Source organism: Grammomys surdaster, unplaced genomic scaffold (assembly GCF_004785775.1).
Source record: "Grammomys surdaster isolate TR1022 unplaced genomic scaffold, NIH_TR_1.0 129, whole genome shotgun sequence".
Classification (NCBI taxonomy): domain Eukaryota; kingdom Metazoa; phylum Chordata; class Mammalia; order Rodentia; family Muridae; genus Grammomys; species Grammomys surdaster.
Window position 1 is genome coordinate 15634639 of NW_021604587.1, and position 13735 is coordinate 15648373.

At 46.3% G+C, this 13735-nt stretch overlaps 1 pseudogene; it reads left to right on the forward strand.

Moving 5' to 3' along the window:
• The first annotated feature begins 8255 nt into the window (after positions 1-8255).
• LOC114612262 lies at positions 8256-8756 on the forward strand (annotated as a pseudogene).
• The last annotated feature ends 4979 nt before the right edge of the window (positions 8757-13735 follow it).

The following is a 13735-nucleotide window of genomic DNA, read 5'->3' on the forward strand; positions in this document are numbered from 1 at the left end:
AATAAACTAGTGCACACATTCCTGTGCAGACAATGCGTCTGGTTCCTCTAGAAACCCCTTGGCTTCTAGACAAGGTTTCCCAAACACAGTGTCACAGACTCTTGTCTTTGAACAGTGGTGCAAGTTTCCCCACCTCTGGTAACAGATTCATAGTTTCCATTCAAGTATATTCCCAGTGCACAGGCTATGAAGAACAGAAAGGCCGATCTGGCCTGAACTAGTTTTAGGCAATGAGGCAAAACTATTACCTTCTGGAAGCCTTTGGGGAAGAAGCTACTATTCACCATCTTATGCCTATCCATAACTGGGCATGCATACGACTGAAACCAGGAGCATTATGGGAAGAGACATACAATCAAATTAGAGAACTACTACAACTATACTCCTTAGTCACTAGCCGCTCCTTCTCTCGAATCCCATAAAAGCAACGTCAAACAGTAATTGTGGCCCTTGAGTATCCTCACTCATGCGGTCGATCGATCGCTGTGGAGCTTGCCAGGGAACCTCTCTGTACCTGCGTGATTACTGCTCCAAATTAGTCTTCTTGCTTCTGTGCAGATCTGTGGGTTTTGTAGCTCTTTGGGTAAGAGGCCAAGAACCTGGAAACACCCAATAACGCTGAGAGTAAGTGACTGTTGTGTGCTGTGGCCTAAATGGGGCCATCCGTATTAACCGCCTTCATGGCTCAGGGGGGACGCTGCGAAGGGAAGGCGGAAATGATGTCAGAGCTGGAGGATGGGGAGGGCTGCTGCAAAATGATGTCTCCTGGACAAGACAGGGCTGCACACTCTTATGAAATCACCAAAGCTGTTATCATTTGCCCAAGATGGGGCTCATCAACATTTCATCCCGCAGGAGGGAGGGACTCACGAGGCCCCGCCCACTCCCAAGGAGTTGTTAGAAGAAATGGTTGTAGGGGACTGCTGTGTCCCTCTGTGCTGCAGCTACTGATAAGCACGTCATCTATGCTTCGGTAAATAATTCTCCACCCATGCTCATACAAGACCGGAATTAAACACAGTGGGTCATAGAGCGGGGAGGGGAAGTAAACATGGGGTGGGGGAGGAGCTTGTTGGAAATAAGAGCAGTTTCAGTTCTTCTGGGAGAGGGAGGGTGACGAGGGAAGGTAAGAATGGTGAAAACGACCACAATCTGTTCTGTACATTATTGAATAGTTTTGAGAAGCCTTTTGTAATTCTATTATCTTCAGTCCCCTCTGTGTTGCAGAATGGAACAGGACAAGTTGGTTTTAACCTGCTGGGCCCAAAACTGTACTGAAGAACGGTGTTCAGAACTGTCTTTAGCACGGGAGTAAGCCGGACTGGGTGTGCTGGCACAAGCCGTGGGGACAGAGGCAGGTGGATCTCTGGGAATTCAATATCAGTCTGATCTACATAGCATACTCCAGTCTAGCCCAGACTACATGGAGAGTCCCTGCCCCCAAAAAACAAACAATATGAACAATCCGTTTCCATGTTAAGAAACAATTCCACTCTAATGCTCTGTTTTTAGCAGAGCCCAGGGCATGTGAAAGGGAAACTGGGTTTGGGTATCTTAGGGGGAACATTTGGCTGGAAAGTGAGGGACCTTGCATCCATCAGCAGTACTGGAAAAAAACAAACAAGGAACTACTCTCCCGAGAGCTACCCTCCTCAGTGCCACTTGCCTGCTCCTCACTGGACATTTGTCTTGACCGTTACCATTTGCTCATGGACAAGTGAAAGAAAAGTATCTTGTGAAAGGCCCATGGGCTGCTGTGGCCATGGCCGGGAACATAACACTGTGCCTCTTGTCCCTATGAGTTTAGAGGTTTTGAGGCTATGACTTTCCTAGCAAGAATCAATAAAGCAAGGGATGCTATGAAGGGAGGGAAGGCTGCAGTCTCTGTTCTCCTTTCTGGCTCAGTGTAGGATTGTGATTCATCTTCTCTGTAGCATTGGAAGCAGCTCCCATTCTGCCACCTTCTAACAGAATGAGCAAACACGCAGGGTTGAGGAGCATGGGCTAAGGAGGAGGGTGACTGCAGGGTGGGAGAGGACATTCTGCTTCTTCTAGAGCAACGGTCCTCAACCTGTAAGTTGCAACCCCTTTGGTGGTGGTGGTAGGGAAACACCCTTTCACAGGTATCCTGCATATCAGATACTTATGATTCATGATAGTAGCAAAATTACAGTTATAAAGTAGCAACAAAAATAATTTCATGGTTGGGGGTCACCACAGCATGAATGATGTCAAAGGGCCACAGCGTTAGGAAGGCTGAGAACCCTGTACAGGTCTGGCCAAGGCTCCTGCCTCGTTGGGAGCTGCAAGACAGGTCACAGCAGAACTGGCTACCCAGGCAGGGGCTGGCAATGTGGAAGGGCTGGGGGGGGGTGTTGGGGGGGGGGTCAGTAAATCTAGATCTGCTGCCCACTGGTCTGAAGACAAAAGCCAATTCTTAGTGAGAAGGACTGACAAGAACTGAGGCCACAGGCCCAGGCATCTGAGGAGACCTCCCTGGGGACATGCGAGGCTCCCAGTGCTGGCTGTTACAGGAGCTATGTCCCAACTCATGGCCTTTTGGATTTCCATGTAGTTGGGTCTATAATTGAAATGGAAACCCAATTTGTGGTGCGCTGCTGCGCATGCGTAGTCTCCCTCCTGAAATCGCCATTAAACACCAGTAAGGCGAATGCCTGAGCAGCCGGTAACTGTCAAAAACTGACGCAGCCCGACGTGTCATATCTGCCGAGACGCATCAGCCAATAGAGTAGGGACACGCCGACCCGATGGGTATATAAGGAGAGCTCCTCTTCCCCTCGGGGTCTTTCCTCATTTTCATTGGAATAAAGCTTGCTGCAGAAGGATCCTGGTGTCTGAGTCCGTTCTTGCTGGCGAGAAGGTGACGCGGGTCACAGTTGGTGCCGAAACCCGGGAACAGGCCGAACCATCGCCAGGCACCAAGGGAGACCCTCCGCTCGCGGAGTGGATTCAGAACTGCAGACAAAGGTAAGCTCTGAGAGGCATGTTTGGCCTTGATCTATTTCGTGTCCCTCCCCAGGCAGTGCTCATTCTCTTCCTTCTGGTTTTGCAGGATGAGAAAAGCCGCTCGACTATAGCGGCAGGCCAGGGAGTGCTAGACGAATTACAGACCAGCATGTCAGAAACAGAGCAGGATAAGCGCTTAGGAGCTCAGAAAAAAAAGGGAGCTCAGAAAGAAAAAGGAAAAAAAGGCATGCCTAAGAAAACAGACCCTTCCAAAGACGTTCAGTCCACGGAAGTGAGAGGTAGGGGAAAGGACGCCCTTGGGAGAGACGAAGGGAAAAGAAGCCTCAGAAAGAAATCTCTTTATCCAGTAAAGGAGCTGGAGGCCTCAGGGCTTGGTGGCTCTGAGTCGGAGGAGCTAACTTCCTCTGAAGAGGAAAGAGCTGCTTCAGGTGGGAAGAGCAGGGTTAGAAAGAATTGGAAAATTAAGAAAGCAGGGTACTGAGGTGTTACAATAGCTGCCTGCTACATCTCCAATGAACGAGATGAAAAGTTACATCTTGAATATGAGAGAGAGAGAAAGGGTTTTAGAAAAACAGTTGTCCTCTCTCTGAGCTGTGTCAACAAAAAAGAATGAAAAGGCTATTTCAGAGCTCATCTAGAAAAAGAAAGAAATTCGGGAGACGTCCTGAATTTCTCTTTATTTATGTCCTTTTTTGTTGTCTGTCCTTGGCGCGCCAATGTCCACGTGTTTGTGTTTGCTTTTTGTTTCATTGTCTAAATGTTCTGTGTTTGTTGCATGTTCAAAAGAAAAGATCGTTAAAACTGCTTGATACAACCTTTGGGCTAGTTTAACTTTGTTTTAAAGACAGTCTTAATATACACAGCAGAGGCTGATAAGCTACCCTACACCTGTAAATAAGAGTTGAGCTGAGCTGAAAAAGCCTTTCCAGGAATTGACTATTGGCATAAGCTGCTTTTAAAAGAAACCAATAGCTTTTTGGGTTTTATAAAGAAGCGAAGAGTTGTTTTGTCCTAGAAAAGTCTCGGTGACAAGGTGCTTTTCTTTTGAAATTACAGCTAGAAAAGGCAACAAATTTTGTTTGGTCTAAATATATAAGATGCATAGCCACTTCATTGTTGTTTCTGATTGGTTTTAAAAGTATAAAAATGTTCTAAATTATTGGGTGTGATTAGAAATTTACAACTTTGGTAACAGAAAGTTGGTGTAAAACTAACTCAGTGTTATAGTCATTCAGAAACCAGAAACCAGTATCTCTTCAATGAGATATTAAAAGCTGCTTCATCAAAAGAAACTCAAAATTATAGTTAAACTGCCAGTATTCCATTGGCTACAGTTGGCAGTTCAACTGTGAGTTTGGAATTCTTTGACTCATCCATGTTTATGGTTGAGAAGAGGATAGAGGAGAGTTGCCTATTTTGTCAGGAGGAGATTACTTGATTTGGAGCTCAGATTGGAGTAACACTAGTAAAAATCATAGTGCCATGATGAATGCTCAGACAGGCATGTAGATTGGGATATTAACATGCTTCTAGGAGAAGGTCAGTGTGAAGGCAATGTTAATCAGGTTGAACTGCCTACACAGCTCTCAGACCATACAAGCAGACTTAGATACATTCATCTTTGCGATGAAATTGCACCCTCATACAATCAGGGTCTGGCCATAGCTTGCACAGAACCTGACAGCCGTTACAAAAGAAACGGCCGTTACAAAGTTGCGCCCAGAAGCTTGGAAGGAGCTTAGAGCTCAATGTTTCCAAATGTTTCTTAAGGAGCCAGGAAAAGTGGTGATGGTTGCTATTTGCATTAATGGCTTAAACTGCTTCTTTAAATTTCTTGCCTGGATTTATATGGGTTCAGCAAGTATGTTCTCAGAAGCTATACACTCATTATCTGATACTTGTAACCAGGGTTTGATAGCACTAGACATCAACAAGTCTGTTCAGACACCAGATTCTTCTCACCCCTATGGCTTTTCAAATAAGCACTATATTTCTTCATTGATTAGTGGTATTGGTATTTTCATGATGGGCGCAGGACTCTCTTGGTATCATGGAGTCATGGGATTGCTTCATCCTCAACCAATGGAATCCCTTCTATGGGCATATTGTATTTTAGCAGGATCTTTGGTGTTTGAAGGAGCGACACTTCTTGTTGCCATAAATGAACTTCGCAGGAGCGCCCAGGCCAAGGGCACATCATTTTACAAGTATGTCATAGAGTCGTGATCCAAGTACACTCCTGGAGAGCGACCCATCAGTAAGGGCAATCCATAATGTCAAAGCCACAGACCTGAGATTAGGCAAAGTCAGATTTAAGGCAGAAGTTGATTTAGATGAACGAGTTGTTACAAGATCATATTTGGAAAAGCAAGATTTTGACCAAATGATGTAGAAAATTCAAGAAGTGAAAACTCCTGAACAATTAGAAGCCTTTATGCTTAAACATGGAGAAAACATTATTGATACTCAGAAGATGAAGTAGACAGGCTTGAGAAAGAGTTAAAGAAACAAAATCCTGAAGTTCGGCACGTAGATCTTGAGATCCTATAGACAAGATGAGTGAGTCACTTGGTTTGTGAAGAATGCTTTTACCTTTTCTCCATATATAGCAACCTAAAGTTATTAAGCCCAGGACAAGATGTTTCCTTTTTACCCATGCTGGTATGCATGTGGCTCCGCCTTGTGTTTTTTGTATATAATGGTAGTTATAATGGTAGTTTTTTGAGTTGTGATAATAGTACTTGCTTTTATGCTGTATGTTGGAATGTTTCTATATTTTCCTTTGCTATGGTGGCCCGAATGCCTCGTTATGTTCCTTGGCCTGTGGAAGCTCCTTCAGCTATGACGTTATTTGGGCCTAGGAGGGATTTTGACATAGAGATGGCCCAATTAGGTTGCCAATGGAAATATTCTGGCTTGTGTGTTACTTCTATTTCATATCAAAATGTAAGTCATGCTGCTAATGTTTCTAAGGAAATTTCCAAGTATCTTGCAGGAAATTGGTCGGAAAACTTCGATGAGACACTCAAAAAATTGAGAGCGGCTGTGGTGGCCATCAACTCGACGAGCGTGGATCTGTCCCTGACTGAGGGACTCTCCTCCTGGATCTCTTCAGCTTTCTCTTTCTTTAAAGAGTGGGTGGGAGTGGGACCTTTTGGAGCTATTTTGTGCCTGTGTCTGGCGGGTACCCTTTTTCTGCTGTGTAGGATGTGAGCTCAACGACAGAGATATAGGGTGGTGGTGGCTCAGGCCTTTGCAGCCTTAGAAAATGGTGACTCTATTGGCATCTGGATGTCCATGCTCAGGGACTAACATCGATAGCCCCTATACTATTCTTGCCCACGAGGTCTCTGTTCCATGATAAGGGCTGGTATGTCAATGACGGAGTGTCAAGTAAGACTTGGTCCACCTAAGACAGGGCGATCTCGGGTGGGGAGATCGACCCAGTGACGGGTAAGGATTTGAGCATTGCTCTCCTTTGCAGGCTCAGTACCATCATGAGGCCTCAAACGAAAGGGGCTACAGAACCTCCCCAAGAATCACCCATGCAGGGTCTCAGCTTCTGCACCTGGAGGGCCTTTGCCCATTGCACCCAGTGAAGTGAGACCGTCTGCTCCAATTAATATTTAAAACAGGGGGAGATGTGGTGCGCTGCTGCGCATGCGTAGTCTCCCTCCTGAAATCACCATTAAACACCAGTAAGGCGAATGCCTGAGCAGCCGGTAACTGTCAAAAACTGACGCAGCCCGACGCGTCATATCTGCCGAGACGCATCAGCCAATAGAGTAGGGACACGCCGACCCGATGGGTATATAAGGAGAGCTCCTCTTCCCCTCGGGGTCTTTCCTCATTTTCATTGGAATAAAGCTTGCTGCAGAAGGATCCTGGTGTCTGAGTCCGTTCTTGCTGGCGAGAAGGTGACGCGGGTCACACCAATTCTCATCTGAAGAACCCTAGGAGCCACCTCCCTGCCTGCCCAAGCACATTTCTCGGTCTGTTTTGCCCTGTGTGGATGGACGCTCTCCTGAGTGCCTGCATGGTTGTTAGTCAGCCTGTGGGAGATGGGAATTGAACCTGGCTCTGGAAGAGCAGCCAGTTTCTTAATCATGGATCTATCTCTCCAACCTCCTGTTGTCTTGAAACTGCTTCTTGCTGGGTTCCTCTGGCTGGCCTGGAACTCAGAGAGCCCTCTCTGCCTCCCAAACAACGGGACTACAGGCACATATGCCATCATGGCCAGATTTTGTCGTGTTGTTGTTATTGTTTTCCAGGCTGTCTCCTTACATAGTCAAGGCTGGCCTGGACCTTGTTGCAGTCTTCTGGTCATATCCTCTAAATGTTGATTTTTTTTTCTTAATGAATTGCTGGTCATAATTGTCACTGATTCCATTTTAAGGGATATTCTCAATAGGTAGCTAAATAATTGTACTAGTTGCAAAAACCGTATTTCCAGTGAAGAGGTGTTACCTCATTTTAGAAAGATGGGGTTAGGGGTGGCAATAACATTTTAGTCGTGAGTGCCACCTTACATGCATATTATGCACCAGGCCACTGTAGCACTGCAGACAAGCTGTGTACCAGCATACCTCAGCTTTTGCACAGATTTCCAGAAAGACTTCTTAGGGTTTTACTGCCGTGAACAGACATCGAGAACAAATTTAATTGGGGCTGGCTTCCAGGTTCCGAGGTTCCATCCACTATCATCAAAGTGGGAGGATGGCAGTGTCAGGGCAGGCATGGTGCAGGAGGAGCTGAGAGTTCTACATCTTTATCTGAAGGCTGCTAGCAGAATACTGGCTTCCAGGCAGCTAAAAGGAGGGTTTCAAAGCCTACTTCCCATAGTGACACACTTCCTCCAACAAGGCCACACAGTACAAGGCTACACTTCCTAACAGTGCCACTCCCTAGACCAAGCATATTTAAACCACCACAGCTTCTAACAATTCTAATCCTTACTCTCCTCATCCATAAAACAAAGGTAAGTACGACTATGCCAGGTCACTGCAGCAGTGTGGCGAGGTACGTCGGCTATTAAATCATGTTCAACAGCAGGCCCAATTCTTCATAAATGAATGGAAGCAGTTAGGGTTAACAGCTGGCTTCAGGTGCAAGGTGCACCCTCTTGACTGATAAAGCGAAGAATTTAAACTCCACAATCCCTTTTAAATCCTTGTATCCAGCTCAGAAGTGCGGAGTGCACTGGTAGAGAGTTATTGCAAAAGCGTCGACTTTTTTGACAGCGGCCCCCCCCCCCCTCCCCAGTCTCCTTGCTGCTTTTGTGCTCTCCCTCTCGCCATGGCCAGCCTTAAGGACCTCGAAGGGAAGTGGCGCCTGTTGGAAAGCCACGGCTTTGAGGAGTACATGAAAGAGCTAGGAGTAGGACTGGCTCTCAGGAAGATGGGTGCCATGGCCAAACCAGACTGTTTCATTACTTGTGACAGCAACATCATCACAGTCAAAACCAAGAGCACAGTGAAGACAATAGTGTTCTCTTGTACCCTAGGGGAGAAGTTCGATGAAACTATGGCGGATGGCAGAAAAACCGAGACGGTCTGCACCTTCACCGATGGCGCCATGGTCCAACACCAGAAGTGGGACGGGAAGGAAAGCACGATAACAAGGAAGCTGAAGGACGGGAAGCTGGTGGTGGAATGTGTCATGAACAATGCCACCTGCACTCGGATCTATGAGAAGGTGCAGTGAGGACCTCATTGTCATCCTGGACAGCCCTCTGCTGCCAGAGTGAAGAGCCCAATTCAGTGAGCAGGCCATAGACACACACACACACACACACACACACACACACACACACACACGGCTTCACTTCTTTGGTTTTATTTTTCATGACTGTTCAGTTCTCTTTATTACAAACACTTTATACAAAGCCCGTGTCAAACTGATGGTTTGCCCAGGATCATCCCTTTGTTTAGTAAATAAACGTGTTTGTGCTAAAAAAAAAAAAAAAAAAAAAAAAAAAAGCGTCGACTTTACATCAGGATTTCTGCAGCTTCAGCGCACCCCATCTCTTCCCCACAGAAAGGGGCATTGCTGAACCTGTGATTTATTTGCCCTCCAAGTGCTCTGAATAGTCACCCTGGGGACATCTGGGTGCTTTCCACGTTGGCTTGGTGAGAAGAAGCTACTATAGATACTCTCGAGTGCTGCGCATGTGTAAGGTTTCATCTGCTTTGCATAAATCCTCAAGACTGTAGTTACCGGGGCCTACCGTTATCGTACTTTTTTTTTTTTTGCTTGTTTATCCTTATATTCACATTCTAATGAATTTTTAATATATATGTGTGTGAGTGCGTGCGTATGGTTTTGGTTTTTTGTTTGTTTGTTTGTTTGTTTTTTGTTTTTGTTTTTTTGAGACAAGATTTCTCTGTGCAGCCCTGGCTGTTGTCCTGGAACTCTGTAGACCAGGCTCGAACTCAGAAATCCGCCTGACTCTGCCTCCCAAGTGCACTGGAAATATTTTTTCTCACATAATGCATCTTGATTATGATTTTCCCTCCCTCTACTCCCCCAGTTCCTCCCCCCTTCCTTCCCATTCGAATCCACTCCCTTTCTGTCTCTCATTAGAAAACAAATGGACTTCTGAGGGATAGTAATAAAAAAAGGTAAAAACAAAACCACATTAACAGGACAAAACAAACAGAAGGAAGAGCCCAAGAGGAGGCACAAGAACCAAAGACACACTTGTTTGCACGCTTAGGTATGGCATAAAAGCACTAAAAACTGGACTCCATAATCAACATGCAGAGGACCTGGCACAAACCCAGGCAGGCCCTGTGCATGCGGCCTGGGTCTCTGAGTTCACAGGAGCTTTGATCATGTTGATTCAGAGGGCTTCCTTTCCTTGGCTCTTACACTCTTTCTGCATCCTCTTCCACAGGGTTCCCTGAGCCATGAGGGGAGGGGTTTGATGGAGGCAACACATTGAGGTCTGAGGGTCCCAAGGTCCTCGCTCTCTGCATAGTGTCTCGATGTGGCTGTTGGTTTGCATCTGCTGCTGGAGGTGGCCTCTTTGATGATGGGTGACAGGGCACTGATCTGCTTCCCTGGCTGGAGTCACATGTTTAATTTTTTACAGAGACTGCCAAAAATTCCCACATGGCTACCATTTTACTCTTCCACCAGCATCGTGGTTTGTTGCCTCTCAGGCTTGCTAGCACTTGCTATGGCCTCTGTTTTTTTTCCTTCAGCTGTGCTAACAGATGGAGAGAGATGTCAACGTGAGCCTTCCTCTGGCCTCCACAGGCACCAGACACAGACACATACATGCAGGCATTTGCATATACATGTAAAGCAAAAGAGGAGAGGAGGGGGGAAATTAAAAGAGAGGGGAGAGAAGGGGAAGAGAAGAGGGGAAGAAGATTCCAAGGGCAGCAGAGCAAAGGGTAGATGTGCAGATAAGAACAGAGCCACTGGCTTGGGTCGTGTTGACAGAAGGTGAGTCACTTGAAGACTGGGGCTCTGAACCAGGACACCAGGGCAGCAGCAACTGGGGGAGCACAGAATACTGTGGAGTTGTGGCTGAGCTGGTTTGTATATCTCTGTGTCCAAATCGCCGAGCTCAGACCAGCTCCAGCTGTACTCAGGCCCCATGTGCTGTGAGGTGGTGGAACAGAGCCCCACAACACTCACACAGACCCGAGCTTCCTGCAGATGGAGCCCAGGGAAGAAGCTCCTTGGTTATTTCTTGTCACACTTGCACATCTGCATGGGTTGAAGAGCCAATTAATTTCAGATAAAAGCCATTGCGTCAAGGTTGCTACAACGGAACTCCTTGTTCTGGGCTGTGTCCCAGTGACATCACTGCCCACAAATATATTTGTTACCTGAAGGCAGAGGCCAGACAAGGGCAGGCTGGGTGGAGTGGTGGCCTCAGGAGCCTGGGGCTGGTTTGCAGCCTTGGTTACAGGTAGGTAGCCTGCCGTGACCCATGCCTAGTGGTGACTAAGTTTAGTGACCCATGACTGTAGAGTCAGATACTGTTTGCCATCTAATCAGCCCTTTAAGTCTGGTGGCGACATGCATCAATCCTCACAATTTACCTCTGCTCCTGGGGGAAGAGAGGGAAGCAGCCATCCACATCAGAGCCTCTCAGAAGGCCAAGTTTTTTCTCTGAGCTGAGGAGAGATGGCTCCTACACCCCTCACACCTGCCATGTCTCTGGCTCTACCAACTTCTTGCCAAAGCACCCTGCTGTCTCCCTTATGTTCCATGAGAACACAGATCTCAGGATGGTCCGACTGTAGGCTTTTTTCCCCCATCAATCTGGGTCATGTTGTCCTTCTCTAGCGGATGCTTTTCCAGTGGCTTCCCAGCAGGCCTTGCTTGGCATATTTTCTCCTTCTGAGTTTCTCTCTGTAAGTCCCCGGGGCTCATTCTTGTCATCTTAGCTCTTAGTGGGACTTTGCTTAAACAAGTTTTTAACATGAAGCTAGCTCATCTGGAAGAAGGGAGAGGAAGAGCTGTGACCCAGGCTCTCGTGAATTATTACCTAAAATCAAGGTATAAAGCATTTTTTTCTGTACCTGAACGAACAAATAAATTGTGCAAATGATGGAAGGAACAGCTGGTCACAGCGCCCTGCCCAGCCCAGCTGTCTGCACCTCCTCATGCAGACCCAGTGACTCTTTCTGCCAGTCTCCTCTTCCCTGTCACTGATGCCCCCAGCAATCCTATCTAGAACGTTCATTCTCCATCCATTCCCTTCTTTAGATTTTGCCTATAGATTTTTTGTTTTGGTTTGTTTTGGTTTGTTTTGGTTTGTTTTGGTTTGTTTTGGGTTGGGTTGGGTTGGGTTGGGTTGGTTTTTTTTTTTTTTTTTTGGATGATTTATTTACATTTCCTATGTTGTCCCCTTACCCCATCCCCCACCACCCCCTCGGAACCCCCAATCCCCTCGCCCCTCCTCCTTCTTCTCTGTGGATGTAACCTCTATCTACACCCCCCCACTCCCACCTCCCCACCCTCAAAATTCCCACCCCCTGGGGCATCCAGCCTTCATGAGGTCAAGGTTCTCTTCTTCCACCTATGCCCAGCAGGGCCCTCCACTTTTACATATTCAGCTGAAGCCCTGGATCCCCCCCTAAGTGCTCCCAGGCTGGTGGTTTAGACCCTGGGAGCTGTGGTTGGTTGGTATTGTTGCTCTCCTCATGGTGCCACAAACCCTTTCAGCTCCTTCAGTCTTCACTCTAACTCCTCTATTGAGAACCCCATGATCAGTTCAATGGCTAGTTGTGAGCATCTGCCTCTGAATATGTCTGACTCTTGAAGGCCTCTGAGGAGATATCCATATCAGGCTCTTATCAGCATGCACTTCCTGTCTTCCACATCAGCATCTACCTTTGGTGATTGCACATGGGATAGATACTCAGGTGGGGTGGTCTTGAGACTGCCCCTCCTTCAGTTTCTGCCCCTCACTTTGTCTCCATATTTGCTCCCTTGAGTATTTTGTTGCTCCTTCTAAGAAGGACCGAATCACCCTCACTTGGTCTTCCTTCTTTATGGGCTTCATGTGGCCTGTGAGTTGCATCTTGGGCATTTCAAGGTTCTAGGCTAATATCCAATAATCAGTGAGTGAATACCATGTGTCTTCTTTTGTGATTGGCTTACCTCACTCAGGATGATAATTTCTAGTTCCATCCATTTACCTAGGAACCTCTCGAATTCATTGTTTTTAATAGCTGAGTAATACTCCATTGTGTAAATATACCACATTTTTTGAATCCATTCCTCAGTTGAAGGACATCTGGGTTCTTTCCAGCTCCTGGCTATTATAAATAAGGCTGCTATGAACATAGTTGAGCATATGTCCTTGTTATATGTTCGAGCATCTTCTGGGTATATGCCTAGGAGTGGTATAGCTGGATCCTCGGGTAATGCTATGTCCAATTTTCTGAGGAACCGCCAGACTGATTTCCAAAGTGGTTGCACCATCTTGCAGTCCCACCAACAATGGAGGAGTGTTCCTCTTTCTCCACACCCTCACCAGCATCTACTATCACCTGAGTTTTTAATCTTAGCCATTCTGACTGGTGTGAGATGGAATCTCAGGGTTGTTTTGATTTGCATTTCCCTGACGACTAAGGATGCCGAGCATTTCTTTAGGTGCTTCTCGGCCATTCGAGTTTCTTCTGTTGAAAATTCTTTGTTAAGCTCTATACCCCATTTTTTAATAGGGTAATTTGGTTGCCTGGAGTCTAATTTCTTGAGTTCTTTGTATATATTGGATATTAGCCCTCTATCAGATGAAGGATTGGTAAAGATCTTTTCCCAATTTGTTGGTTGTTGTTTTGTCCTATTGACAGTGTCCTTTGCCTTACAGAAACTTTGCAATTTTATGAAGTCCCATTTGTCAATTCTCGATCTTAGAGCATATGCCATTGGAGTTCTGTTCAGGAACTTTTCCCCTGTGCCCAAGTATTCGAGGCTTTTCCCCACCTTCTCTTCTATTAGTTTCAGTGTATCTGGTTTTATGTGGAGGTCCTTTATCCACATAGACTTGAGCTTTGTACAAGGGGATAAGAATGGATCAATTTTCATTCTTCTACATGTTGTCTTCCAGTTGAACCAGCACCATTTGTTGAAAATGCTGTCCTTTTTCCACTGGGCAGTTTTAGCTCCTTTGTCAAAGATCAAGTGACCATAGGAGTGTGGGTTCATTTCTGGGTCTTCAATTCTATTCCATTGATCTTCCTGCCTGTCTCTGTACCAATACCAGGTAGTTTTTATCACT